The sequence below is a fragment of the Ictidomys tridecemlineatus genome, chromosome 5, assembly GCF_052094955.1.
Source record: "Ictidomys tridecemlineatus isolate mIctTri1 chromosome 5, mIctTri1.hap1, whole genome shotgun sequence".
NCBI classification, from domain to species: domain Eukaryota; kingdom Metazoa; phylum Chordata; class Mammalia; order Rodentia; family Sciuridae; genus Ictidomys; species Ictidomys tridecemlineatus.
In genome coordinates this window covers 63562819-63577918 of record NC_135481.1, presented here as the reverse complement: position 1 = coordinate 63577918, position 15100 = coordinate 63562819, and positions in this window count along the sequence as shown.

Genomic DNA, 15100 nt, shown 5'->3' with positions numbered 1-15100 from the left:
ATTACTCTTCTTAATTAAGTGGCCTAGGTGTTATTTTGACAGAGCCTCAGCCCAGAGATTTTCTTCACCTCTGTGTTTTAGAAGCCAAAAATGAAAGGGGTTTAGAGAGGGGGCAGATTGAGGGCCTTGCAGTGTGTCCATCTGAAAGGCAGCCATTCTGCTGGTAGAAATGACAGTGGGCCCCAAGGTGGGCCTGACTTCCCACACCGAGGTTCCTTAGAATCTTGAAGGCCAGCGAGAACTGTTTGCAGAAGTAGCTGCCTGGGTTTCAAGGTGAGTCAAATAACATCTCTTGCCTAAGTACCTGGTGGTGGCTTCACAAATAGACATTTGTCCTCTCTAACTAAGACGTGCATTCTTACTCTGTGCCAGGGGCTGGGGGTAGAGAACAGGCAAGCGACAAGGCCCTTCCTCAAGGGACTTATGATGGGTCTGGGGCAGACAGAACAAATGAGTGAACCAACAATTAAGCAAGGTAATACCAGAGAATGGTAGATGCCAGGGAGGAAATAATGCAAATGTAAAAGGAAAGGCAGTGGTGTGGGGGAGGGAACAGGTCTAGACACGTGGCCATTTGGAGATGGTGACATTGGAACTGAGACCTCACCAAACATCTTCTATGGGTTGAGGGGCCCCCAATGGTCCAGGTCTTCAGGGTGATGGTATTGCAAAGTGGCGGAACAAGACTTTAACAGGTTGAAGGTCTTTTGATTATTAGGGGTGCTGCCCTCCAAAGGGATTCAAGAAGTTTTCCTGTGACTATCTTGGTAGTTCTCTGTGGAAGATTATTATAAAGAGAACAAAGCCTGGCCCTGCCCTCTCTCTGCTTCCTGATTTGGGATGTGACCACCACATCTTATTCCTGCACAGTCTCCCACTGTGATTTGATACCAAAGGGCTCATCCAGTCTTGATTTTTTTTTTTTTTTGGTACTGGAGGTTGAACCCAGGGACGCTCTACCACTGAGCTGCATCCCCAGCTCTTTTTAGTTATTTATTTACTTATTTTTTGAGACAGACAGTGTCTTGCTAAGTTGTCCAGGCTAGCCTCAAACGTTCAATCCTCCTACCTCAGCCTCCCAAATGGCTGGAATTACAGGCATGTACCACCACATCCAGCTCAATCTTGAACTTTGAACCTCTAAAACTGTGAGCTGATTAAGTAGTAGTATTTTCTTCATAAGTAGTCTGCCTCAGGTATTTCATTATTAGTGATGGAGAGCTGACTAAGAAAACATTAAATCATAAGCAACTCTGGGGAAATAGGGTTCCAGATAGAAAAAAATCCAAAGGGAGGAATTATGTGGGAATGAACTTGGCTGTTTCTAGGAAAATAGGGAAGACTGGAGGCCTTTTCCTTGGATAAGTTCCCAGACTGGGATGATAGGACCAAAAGTTATGGACATATTTATGACTCTTGATATACATTTGCAGGATTGCTTCCTAATTATTAACAGTCGTCTCCGGGGAGTAGGATGCAAGTGTCAGCAAGAAAGGAAAGGATCTTAGTTTCCATCTTCTGCATATTTTGAATTTCTTTTTTACCAAGAACATATATTATTTTTTAACTTAAAGAGACCTAGAGTTGTAAAACATTGGTAATAAGCAGGAATGCTGGATTCAACACTCTACTATTCTATATATCATATACATAAATTATGTTGTATATGAAGTGTTTTATAATAAATCTCTATTTTTTTTTTTAATAAAATGTATTGGCTGGGTGCGGTGGCGCACTCCTGTAATCCCAGTGGCTCCGGAGGCTGCAGCAGGAGCATCGGGAGTTCAAAGCCAGTCTGAACAAAAGCCAGGTGCTAAGCCACTCAGTGAGATCCTGTCTCTAAATCAAGTACAAAATAGGGCTGGGGACGTGGCTCAGTGGTTGAGTACCCTGCCCCCTGAGTTCAATCCCCAGTACCCTCATCCCTCAAAAAAGTACTAATTCAATTGCCACCAGGTAGATATAAATGTGGCAGTTTTACCACATACTCTAATAATTTTCATTCTTTTTTGGGGGTGCAAGGGATATGGAGAGGTACTGGAGATTGAACCCAGGAATGCTCTACCACTGAGCAACATCCCCAGCCTTTTAAAATTTTATTTTGAAACAGGGTCTCACTAAGCTGTGGAGGGTGGCTTTGAACTTGTGATCCTCCCGTCTCATCCTCCCAAGATGCTGAGATTACAGGCGTGTGCCAGCCTGTACTCTGTAAAAATGAGCATACCTGGCTCATTTTTTGCTTCTTTGTTCCAGTTCAGTCACTGTTTTGCTTTGATTTAGATGATGTTGCTTTAGTCTCCATAGGTTTCATTTTTTATCAAACAGAAAGAAAGATCTATCCATCCTCTCCAATTCATGGTATTAAATAAAATAGCAAAATGGGACGGCACTCTACAAAGTCTTGAATTCAGTAGAATACAATAGACAAAGAGAAGAGGGAAGGGATTTTCATCTAGAATGTTCATATCTGAAGCCGACCCTGACTCTTTCATTCACCTTCATCTCTGTTTCTAAGTTCCATCTCAAAATGTTCTTGGACCTAAGGCTGCATGACTTGACACTCTCATTGTGGTGACCACGCTATGACTGTCATTTTCTCCAGAGAAGGGTCCAGTGAAGACATGGAGTCTCAGTGGCAGAATTTTAGGCATTAGCCAGCAGGTCAAAGCAATCAAATTTAGGGGAGAGGATGATCTTTTCCAGATACTAAAATTTTAGGAAGTTAGATGTGTTGGGAAGAGCTTTAAGTTAGGCTTTCAAAGAACTAGGACCTAGTTCTGAGCACATTGAATCTTATTATCTTTCTATTTCAGTTTCTTGAGCTGTAGAATGGGGCTGTGGATAATTGCCCTGCTCACTTTCTTATGGTGTTTGGGAATTTTGCGAACCAACGTATATGATAAAGCTTTGGAAATGGCTAGGTTTGTGGACCTATAAGGGCCTAGTGCTGCTACTTAATGGCTTCAAGTGTGCCCAGCAGATGTACACACAGGTGTCTGCACATGAGGGATGCATACACATAACGTTTGCTGGCTGATGCTGAATGGAAGGGATTCTCCTTGGTAGCTCTGAATGTCATGGCAGAACTTGGTTCATCATTCTCCAGTTTTCCTCTGCTGCCCAGCATATTAGGAGACTGTATATCTCAGCTCCCTTGAAGATGGTTGGGACCTTGGGACCAGTTTTGAACAATGAAATGACAGTAGGAATTCACTACCAGGTAGAGTGAAACACCCCCACATGGTTCTCCAGTCTCTCTTATCCCTGTCAGTTGTAGAGGAGGCCCTGTGTTCACACAGGGGTCAAAAGATCAAAAGCAGCCAGGATCACTGACTCACTGTTTGGAAGGCAGCTGTGTTAAGGGGAAATACACTTGAATTGTGTAAAACTCTGCGATTCTTGGGACTATTTGTTACTACAGCACAACCTACCCTATCCTGCCTAATATAACCTGAATCTCAGTTTCACTTCTTCTCAAATCATAACACCTATTGCATATGGTTTGTAGTAAAGATTTAAGGAGAGCATGTGTGCAAAGCTCTTGGCTCAATGTTGGCTCATGGAAGAAAATCATTAAATGTTAGAATTTTGCCCTCCTCTATCTAAACCGTGTACTCCTGGCAGTGGCGGATAAGCCCACCTGACTAGACCTTTTCATAGCCTCATGGACATAGCAATGAGGTCAGTAGTTCCTTGTGGAAGCAGATACAGAATCCCTATTATGCAGCAGGGATTATAGTTCTGTCTGTCCACACTTCCCATTTTGTTTCATGTAAGTCCTGGGGCAGTAATTTGGGGCTGTTGAGAGAAGTGGTACTGACAGCCAGGATACCCACCTTCCCTTTCCAACAAGCTGTGGCAACTCCACTCTCCCCACCTCACCACCAACCACTGGCCTTCATTCCGCTGGTGGAGGTGGGACTAGAGATCAAGGGTTAGGGAAGGAAACTTCCTGTCTCATTTACCAGGAGCTGACCTCAGCATCAAGAAGCACAAAGTAGGGCTGGGGATGTGGCTCAAGTGGTAGCGCGCTCGCCTGGCATGCGTGCGGCCCAGGTTCGATCCTCAGCACCACATACCAACAAAGATGTTGTGTCCGCCGAGAACTAAGAAAAAATAAATAAATGTTAAAATTCTCTCTCTCTCTCTCTCTGTCCCCCCCCTACTCTCTCTTTAAAAAAAAAAAATTTAAAAAAAAAATTCTCTCTCTCTCTCTCTCTCTCTCCCTCCTCTCTCACTCTCTCTTTAAAAAAAAAAAAAAAAAAAAAGAAGCACAAAGTAAACATTTTGGAATATCAACATTCAGAACTTCTGAGCCTCACTTTGTCCCTGCCTCAACTCTACAAATCAAAACAAAATAAACACAAAATAATAAAAACAAGAATCTGAGCCATGGGTACATTTTATTTTGTTTCATTTTTTTATGGTACTGAGGATTGGACCGCCTCCAAAGTTATTGAAATTATAGACATGTGCTACCGCATCTGGCTCCTGTTTTTGTTATTATTATTATTATTTTGTTGTTATAAGCAAAGTTAGATGAAATGGAGGCAGTGCTGGGAGAAAATCATGACCATGAAACCTCAGTGAGGAGAAAAAAGAAATCACATGGAAAGCAACATTCTCTTGTTCAGAATGGCCTGGGTTGTCTGAGATATGTTTCTGTTTGGGAGTCTCTGCCGTCAGGCTGATCCTGAAGAAGGAAAGCAATTTCTCGAATCCTACAGAGAGGGATTGGAGCAGCTAAAGAGTCCTTAGCACAGTGTGGTGGCAGATAGCTGAGTGCTGAATCCCAGTACTCAGGAGGCTGAGGCAGGAGGATCTCTTGAGCTCAGGAGTTAGGGGCCAGCCTGGGCAACATAGTAAGACTCGGCCTTAACATAAAACAACAACAAGAGGCCTCAGACAGGTAAGTCAGGATGATATCAGCCTTCTCCAGAGGCAATGATGAGTACTGCTCACCTGGACACCTTTCCCACCAGTGCCTTCCCACTCCTGTGCGCATCCCTCCTTCTGGTTATGGAGGAGAGGATGGGATCAACGGGAGCAGCTTTCAGCCTATAATGGGAAAGAAAGAAACTCAAACCCTTTTTCAAAGTGTAGGCCCGGCTGTTGGTGGGCCTGGTCCTGGGCCTGGCCCACAGGAGCCTTGGTTAGAGTTGCAAGGGACTACCAGACAGCTCAGGAAATGGGTTCCGTTCCTGTCCTGCATCTTAGGAGAAACAGGCAACTTGCTCTGAGATGGCAAACACCTTCAGAATCCATTGTTACCCCTTCTTTGTTCCAAAGCAAACACTTCCTTGGCCTCTGTTCTCACGCCCAGACAAGCTGTGCAGGCGTGGAGATGGCAGAGCCCAGCACCTGGACAGATTTCATGAACACAAGTGAGTGTGACCAAGGAGTGGGGAAGGGGAGAAGCTGGTTCCCTAATGACGTTCCAGACTTACATCCAGTCACCTGTTTGGTCACCAGGTGAGCCTGGGTTGACTTTAATGGAAGCTCCATTGCCAGCCCTCTTCCCCAGCTGGGCTAGTTCATGATGATGCTCTCACAGGGAGCTGGTCCCACGGATGTTCACAGATGACGTGAACACACGCTGGCCACCTCTGGTTCTGTCGTCACTTCCTTTTTACACAGTTAAAAAATACCTTGGGACCCATGTTATTCCTTTTATCATAAATCTACACCATCATTTTATTTTACTTTCTTTTGGAGGGGGGTACTGGGGGTTGAACTCAGGGGCACTGGACCACTGAGCCACATCCCCAGCCCTATTTTGTATTTTACTTAGAGTCAGGGTCTCACCGAGTTCCTGAGGGCCTCGCTTTTGCTGGCTGACTTTGAACTCATGATCCTCCTGACTTGGCCTCCCGAGTTGCTGGGATTACAGGTATGTGCCCCTGTACCCGGCTTATTTTACTTACATAAATATATTTTATTGGTGCATTAGGGTTGTACATAATGATGGCATTACCTAGTTGTACATGAACACAACATAACAACATAATTTGGCCAATGTCACTCCCCAGCACTTCCCCCCTCTATCCCCACTTCCTACCCCCCCTCCCTTTCCTTTACTGATCTCTATTTGATTGTCATGGGATCTACTCCACCTTTCACTTTCTTTTTCCTCTCTACCTTCCACATGCAAGAGAAAACATGCGCCCCTTGACTTTCTGAGTTTGACTTATTTCTCTAAACATGATGGTCTCCAGTTCCATCCATTTTCCTGCAAATGACATAATTTCATTTTTCTTTATGGTTAAGTAAAACTCCATGGTGTATACGTATCACATTTTCTTCATCTATTGAGGGACACATAGGCTGGTTCCATAGTTTGGCTCTTGTAAGTTGTGCTGCTATAAACACGGGTATGCATCTATCACTGTAGTATGGTGACTTCAGTTCTTCAGGATACACACCCCGGAGTGCACACCATTATTTTAGACAGAAGACTCTGCTATATCTCCTCATCTCTTTGTACATTCCTTTTTCCGCTCCAGATAATCTCCTCCTGTCTACAGGTTTATTTCTGAAACATGTCAGGAAAAACATGCCCACACACTTGATCTACTGTCCTTTTCAAAATTTTTTTGGAGATTCTTTGGGGGAGGGGGTAGGTTAGCGTCTTTCTGGCCAGAAACTAGGTAGTTTTGTTATGATAGTAAATATATCCTATTTTTTGTTTTATTTTTGGTAATGAGGGTTATACCCAGCGGTACTCTACCACTAAGCTACACCCTCACCCCTTTTAATTTTTTTATTCTGAGACAGAATTGCTAAATTGCTGAGGTTGGCCTTGAACTCCTGCCTTAGCCTCCAGAGTCACTAGGATTACAGGCATGTGGCATGCTCCTCGACTATATCCTGATTTTAGATGATGGAAAAAAAGGAAAAAAGGGGCTGGGGTTGTGGCTCAGTGGCAGAGCGCTTGCCTCACACATGTGAGGCACTGGGTTCGATCCTCAGCACCACATAAAAATAAATAAAACAATATAAAGATGTTGTGTCCATGTATAACTAAGAGAATATTAAAAGAAAAAAAATGAAAGAAAGCATTAAAGAAACTAATAACAATACCCAGGAACTAAGTTTTTGTGTGCATTAATGGCAATAATTTTGTAGAAAAAGATTATATTTGCAAATAATACAATGGACCTCTGGCCCACCAGGAATGGGGGGGGGGACTAACAATTGCAGCAAACCACAGACCAGCTACAAGATTATATGTACCCATCTTTTCCATTCTTAGTACTTGAAAACATGTCAACACGTTCAGTGCTAATAATTCTCTTTCTTGCTTCTGTGGAGAAAAAGGTCAGTGAAGGAACCCGGGATGGACTGCCGAGGAAGACAGGAGGACCTTTGAGACTTGGACACCTTAATCCACGAGGTTCCTTCTCGGGGCAGCTCTCAGCAAAGACCTGAGAACATGGTGGCCCACATGGGTTACAGGGAGTGTGGAGGAGGGTTTTCCAGAAGGCAGGAATGTGGAAGAGGGACTTGAAGGAAAGGTGAGTGGGAGGGTGTGTCAGGAGGGCCATGAGGTAATGTTCCCAGAGTCCTCTGAGCCTCCTAGTTAAAGGACCATTTATCCACGAGTTATTATCCTGGCTCTTACTTGTGTCTGTAATAACAGCCGTGACAATGGATTCTGCAAAGGTCAACCCTGGGGCCCCTGTTGCCTAATGCATGCGGTAAGGGCTGGAGGCAGAAGGAGCTGATGAGGTTGGTTGTTGATCCAAACAGGTTTCAGCTGGCCGAGATGGTGGAGGTCTGTGAGAAACCCCAGATGGAGTTCCTCTTCTCTGGGTCCCAGGCAAGGATGGCAGCTAGAATCTAACTTGAACACATACAAGGTAAGGTATGCAGAGCTCACCTCATCCTGTAGGATTCAGGGTGGAGCCCTGAGAGGCAAGGATCAGCCACAGAGAGAGGGCACTCACTCCAGTCAGGGCAGAGGCCCTCCTTGGTCACCAGAGCATCCAGGGGAGGGCTCTGGGCTCTCCTTCTGAACACTTCCCCAACCCCAGCAGGTCAGGGCTGCCCTTTTCTATCTGGAGTTGTCTCAGATCCCACCTGGCATTTCTTGGTGGGATTGTAGCCATTCTATCCCTTCATCTTACATGATGTAAAGGAGGCCCTTAGAGGTGGAGAGACTGGCTCAAGTTCACCCCACCCCATGGAGGCTGAGCCTCCACCAGCCTTGGCTTCCTGTTGGAGGATCTCTAACCTCATCTGCAGTCCCCTTACCCCATCGGAGGCAGGCAGATAGTAGCCTCCTAGGCCCCAGCTGTGGGAGACAGGAAACCCAGAGACTACCCTGTTCACACGCACCCGGATTGTGCCTTCCAGTAAATGCCTTTTGAGCACCTATTACATTTCATGTACTGTCGTGCCTGGGGGAGAAGGACGTGAGGTTTAGAGTCAGACCTCGGTCACTTCATCCCTCAGAGCCTTGATTTTGTCACCTGAAAGAATGTGCCTAACACATATGGTGACTACACCTTGAAAGGTGACTGGAAAAGATAGGAGCCAGGCCCTCAGGGGAGCCAGAGTCATGAGCAAAGACATGCAGTGGGTCTGAACAAAGGGGCTTAGGAACAGAGGAAGGAATAACTAACTCTAACTAAGGTTCGGTGGCAGTGTTTGCTCTGCCGCTTACCAGCTAGTTGACTGACCATAAGCCAGTTCCTCAACCTCTCTAGAGGAGCCAGAATTTTCTTAATTATAACATGGGACAATGTAAGTAGCACATAAATGCAGGGTTATGCATTCATGAATTGGAGATAATAAGAAACATTTGATACTCAGTAGACATCCATAAAATAGGATCATTATTTTGGAAGGTGAAGTCAAAGAAATCACAGAAGAGGTGACACTTGAGTTGCATTTTAAGGGATGAACAGAGCCCACCAGGCATGGTGGCATAGGCCTGTGATCCCAGTGGCTCAGGAGACTGGGGCAGGAGGATCTCAAGTTCAAATCCAGCCTCAGCAATTTAGCGAGACCCTGTCTCAAAATTAAAAATAAAAAGGAAAAAGAGCTGGGGATATGAGTCTGGGATGGAGCACCCCTGAGTTCAATCCCTGATACCAAAAAAGAAAGAAAAAAAAAAAGAGAGATGAGTGAGCTTTAAAGGGAGATGACAGAGGACAAAGGTGAGGAGACATAGAATTAAATGTTTAGAGAAACTTGGAGGTTCTGGAGCAGGGTTGTGCGGGGAGCAATAGAGAGGAGACGGAGCTGGCTGCAATGGGCCTTGTGCCCAGTGCAAACAAATGTGGACCATAAGGGCCATTGGAGGCTTTTTCTTTTTTGTACCAAGGATTAAATACAGGGGTTCTTAACCACTGGGCCACATTGCCAGCCAGATATATATAAAGGGGGATCAAAGCCAGGGCTTTGTGCATGCAAGATAAGCACTCTACCCACTGAACCACAATCCCAGCCCCCACTTTTTATATTTTATTTAGAGACAGCATCTCACTGAGTTGCTAGGTGCCTTGCTAAATTCCTGAGGCTGGTTTTGAACTCTGGATCCTCTTGCCTCAGCCTCCCAAACTGCTGGAATTACAAGCATGCACCACTGTGCCGGGCCACTGGGGGCTTTGTTAGGTCAGGATCAAATCGGTATTTATAAGATAAGCTTCATTAGCACTTTCATGGATGACTTTTAGTTCTGTTTTGTCAAGACCCATATTAGTAGTCAAAATACGATGGCGATAAACTTCTGAGTACCTATCAGAACTCTATCCGTTGCAAGTGTCAGAAAAACCAAAATCAGATTACATGTGGTGGTTTTAGAATGAGTCCGCGGATTATTTGATACTCCTTCCCTCAAGGGGTGGAGCCTGATTCCCATCCCCTTGAGTGTAGGCTGGACTCACTCACTTCTAATAAGTGGAGGTGACCATATTTGACTTCAGACTAGGTCACAGAAGGCTCCGAGGGTTCCTCACTCGCCCTGTGTTTGACAACTCTCCTTGGGGAAGGCAGTGCCATGTCATAGGGCCACACAATCAGCTTCAGAGAGCCCAAATGGCAAGGAGCTGAAGCCTCTTTGCCAACAGCCTGGTGGAGGCCCAGCCTTCGCTGTCCTTGCTAACGTCCAGACTGAAACTATGGAAGATCCGGTGCCAGAAGCATTTGGGTTAGGGTACCCCCAATCCTTGACCTACAGAAACTGTGAAATGTTTGTTCTTTTAAGCTGCTAAGTTTTGCAGTAGTTTATTAAGCAGGAATAGAAAACTCATACACAATTTATGCAAAAAGGGAATCAATTGTGCACTGAGAAGTCTTGGATGCAAGACACCAAAAGATGTCACGTGGACTTGGTTCTCCTCTTGTCTTCCTCTGTCGTGGCTTTTTTGGGGGTGGGGGGGTGGGGGGTGGGGATTTAACCCAGGGGCACTCAACCACTGAGCCACATCCCCAGCCCTATTTTGTATTTGATTTAGAGACAAGTTCTCACTGAGTTTCTTAGCACCTCGATCTTGATGAGGCTGGCTTTGAACTCAGGATCGTCCTGTCTCAGCCTCCGGAGCAGCTGGGATTACAGACGGGCGCGGTGCACGGCTGCTGTGGCTTTTTTCACGACTTCCAAGATTCCTGAAAGTTCCAGGCACATCTTTACTGCTGGGCTCTTCAGGGGAAAGGACTGTGTGCCTTTCTCTCTGGAGTGCCTGCAAGAGTCTCATTATGTATCCTTCATTCTGATTGGGTCCCATGGTCATTCATAAACCAATTGTTGTGCTCTGATTGGTCAGATGCCCACTCCTAGTGCTTGGGGGTGGAGTCAGCTCTACCTGAAGCTCTGGGACCCGGGCAGAGAGGAGCCTCCCCTGAGGAATATCAAGGCGCGGTTGCCTGGAGGGGGAAGTGGTTGCTGGGCAGCAATACAACAGGTATCTATTGTACCAACATTTGTATTGTACTTTTCAGTGTGTGCCTGGGGCACGTCATTTCAGCAAGCCACTGTGATCTCCTAGCTATTTCTGGAATGCTTTTGCTTCCTCTTCTCTTTCAGGTCATAAGTATCATTCTCCCTGAACACCCTTTAAATCACGTAATCTCCTCTACTTCTCTGCATACTATTTCCCTTCCTTGCCTCTGTTTTTCCTTAGAGCTTAGCACATATTATTTTACTTATTTATTTTCTTTTTAGTGTCTCCTATTGAAGTGTGAACTCCAGCTATAAATGGTGGTGCTTACCTGTAACCTCAGGCAGCTGGGGAGGCTGAGACAGGAGGATCACAAATTTGAGGCCAGCCCTAGCAACTTAGGGGGATCCTGTCTCAAAATTTAAAAATAAATGAAAAGGGTTGTGAGTAGCTCAGTGGTAGAACACCCCTGGGTTCAATCCAGAAGGAGGGGGAGGGGCGGAAGAAGGAGAAGGAGAAGGAGAAAGGAAAACAGCTTCATGGGTTAGGAACTTTTGTTCATTTTGGCCCCTGCTACATCTTCTGTACCTGAAACAATGCCTGGCACATAGTAGGTACTCAATAAATGATTGAATGAATGCGTGTGCAGAGCCATCCTGTGAAGTAGGTGGGATAAAGGTAGCTCTCCTGTTAAAGAGCCCTGAGATTCGAGAGAAAGATCCTGTTGGCACAAAGACTTAAAAAAAGAACTTCACAAACTAATTGTTAAGTGTTAATGAGAAAACAACAGAGGGGAACTTTGTGCATTATACTGTGTTCCCACCAAGTGAAGGTTAAATGATGCCCTGATATAGTGGTTCAGAGAGAGAACGTGGTAGGAGACTTGAGTCATCTGGTATTACATCCGGAGCAAAGACCCACCTGTTCCATCACAGTCAGACCTAAATGGGAGAAGCAATTTAGTTTCAGCAAATGGCAACAATCACATTTAAATTAATGTGGCTAATTTGAATCTTACTGGTTTTATAGTTTCTTTTAAATAGAATCTGTAAGCTTGTTTCGATTTTATTGTTGATGGTAAGCCTAAAACCTTAACTTTGTACCTAGTTTTGCATTTGTATACATTTAAGGAACATTAGAACTGAAAATTAAGTACCTTCTAGGATTTGTATCCATTATAAAGAAACTTAGTAATTGAGATGGCAAAACACTTTCCAAAAAGATTCCATCCCTGTGGTCATTCGAGGTTATGAAGGAGGAGTCTGAGAAGGGTATTCTTAGGTGACTGCTCAGGAGACCTAGCCAGAAGTTTCCAGACCACCTGGTGAGTCCAGGCTCTGACTTTGTAGATCAGTGGCCCAGGCCCAGAAGCTCTAGATTCCCAACCCCAGGGCTCTTTCCCTGACCATATTAGAATACCTGTCTCCCAATGCTGTCCCATCATTTCCCTAGAAGTGATCTGGGCAGGCCTCTAGCACTGAGCATCCATCCTTGGTAGGCCAGGGGACCCAGTTGCTAAGAGCTCTCCTGCCACTCCCTTTCCCAGCCTGCAGTCTGCCTGCAGGCTCCCCAGGGAAGGGGAGTGTTTCTCAGCAGGAATTTCCCCACTGTGATTAGAGCATGGGCTTTGGTCTTTGGTGTGAGTTAGAGATAGCTGGGGGAGAGCTCCCAGCCTCCCTTGGATCTCAGACGTGGCTATCTCTGCTCTCAGAGATTACTTCAAGGTCATGACCCTAGGGTGCTGCTTTAGTTTTATCCCTAGAATTTGGGGAGAGACATGATCACTGGAAAAAAGAGATGTTCCATCACCTGAGACAAGAGAATTAGGCATCTCCTCCCCAAAAAAACCCCCAAAAACCAAAAATAAAAAAATGACAACAACAACAAAAAACGAAAACCTTTCTGCTTACTCCAGTACAGGCTTTTTTGGTTTTTTTTTTTTTTTTTTTGGTTGTTGTTGTTGTCATTGTTTCAGTACAGGGGACGATTCCAGGACTTGGCACATGCTAGGCAAGTGCCGTATCATTGAGCTACATCCCCAGTCCTTCTTATTTTATTTTATTTAAAAAAATTTTTTTTAGTTGCTGATAGACTTTTATTTTATTTATTTATATGTGGTGCTGAGACTCGAACCCAGTGCCTCACACATTGCAGGCAAGTGCACTACCACTGAGCCCCAGCCCCAGCCCATCCCCAGTCCTTTTAAAAATTTACTTTGAAACAGAGTCTGGCTAAGTTGCCGGTTCTCGCCTCCAACTTGCAACCCCCTTGCTTTAGCTTCATGAGTAGCTGGGATTCTGGGTGAGCACCATTGTGCCTTACTTCTGATCAGTCTTTTTAAAAAGATCCTGCAAGAGGGAAACTGCTGGTGCTGGGGATGTGGCTCAAGCGGTAGGGCGCTTGCCTGGCATGGGTGCGGCCAGGGTTCGATCCTTAGCACCACATACCAACAAAGATGTTGTGTCCGCCGATAACTAAAACATAAATATTAAAATTTTCTCTCTCTCACTCTCTCTTTAAAAAAAAAATTCTCAAAAAAAAAAAAAGAGGGAAACTGCTGGGGCTGGGGATGTGGCTCAAGCGGTAGCGCGCATGCGGCCCGGGTTCGATCCTCAGCACCACATACAAACAAAGATGTTGTGTCTGCCGATAACTAAAACATAAATATTAAAATTTTCTCTCTCTCACTCTCTCCTTAAAAAAAAAATTCTCAAAAAAAAAAAAAAAAGAGGGAAACTGCTGACGGTCCTCTTGTCCCTGACCAGCCTTGGATGGGAAAGAGAGGAATGGCCACATGGCAAATAGCCCCCATCACCCCCATCAGGCAGCAGCTGACCACTAGGAGTCGGGCCTAGTGAAGGCGGACAGTGGCTGGCTGAGGCACACAAGAAACATAGTTGTCTCAATTTCTCCAGCGGCAGCTTCTCAGGAAGCTTAAGAACTTAGGACATCCTTATGTGGACTCTGGCAGAAGACTGGCCTCCTAGGGCTGCCCGTAAATTGAAGCAGAGAGATAGAACTTGACTAAAGCCAGATTTCATTCGACCTAATAAAACATCTATTATGTTAGGCTATGTGTCCTACTGTCCCTGTGAGGGGCAGAACCTTTTCTCATCACCGTAGGGATGGTTAGGAGAAAAAATGTGGACAAAGAGCTCAAATAAAGCAGAGAATGATTTCTCAGTCACAAATGGTACACTGTGGAAGTTCAGGGGAAAGAGTGTCCATTAATTAGATTCCTACTGGGAACAGGGAAAAAGTGAAGCCTCTGGCTTCCTGGGATTTCCAAGAAACCATAGTGAGTTTTCCTACCTTCATCTAGCCTTCTACAAATATAGGTTGTGTATCCCTTATCCGAAATGCTTGGGTCTAGAAGTGTTTCAGATTTTAAAATTTTGGAATATTTATATATACATAATATGATATCTTGGGGATTATATACAAGTCTAAATACAAAATTCATTTATGTTGCATACACATCTTGTACACATAGATTGAAAGTAATTTTATACCCTAATTTCAGTACACCTGTGTGCTTTTGTGTGTATGTATGTGTGTGCTGTACTGGGAATTTAACCCAAGAGTCCCTTACTACTGGGCTAGATTCCTGAGCCTTTACATTTTTTATTTTGAAATAGGGTCTTGCTAAGTTGCTGAGGCTGGCTTCAAACTTGAGATCCTCCTGCCTCAGCTTCCTGAGTTGCTGGGATTACAGGCATGAGCCATCATGCCTGGCTTGCACCTGTGGGATTTTTTAAAAGAGTTTATCATTCTTTAACAAATATATATATTTAACAAATATATATATACACACACACACACACACACACACATGTTGTATGTGGACACAATTTATTTTTATGTGGTGCGGAGGATTGTACCCAGTGCCTCACTTATGCTAGGTGAGCAGTCTACCACTGAGCTACAAACCAAGCCCCTGCACCTGTGTTTTGACTGCAACCTATCACACAAGATTGGATGTGAAATTTTCCAAAGATGGTATTATGTTATCACTCAGAAGGTTTTTTTTAAAAAAAAATTATTTATTTATTTATTTACTTATTTTTAATTTTTTTAGGTATAGATGGTCACAACACAATGCCTTTATTTATTTATTTATTTTTTTATGTGGTGCTGAGGACCAAACCTGGGTCCCGCCTGTGCTAGGCAAGCGCTCTACCGCTGAGCCACAATCCCAGCCCACTTGGAAAGTTTTT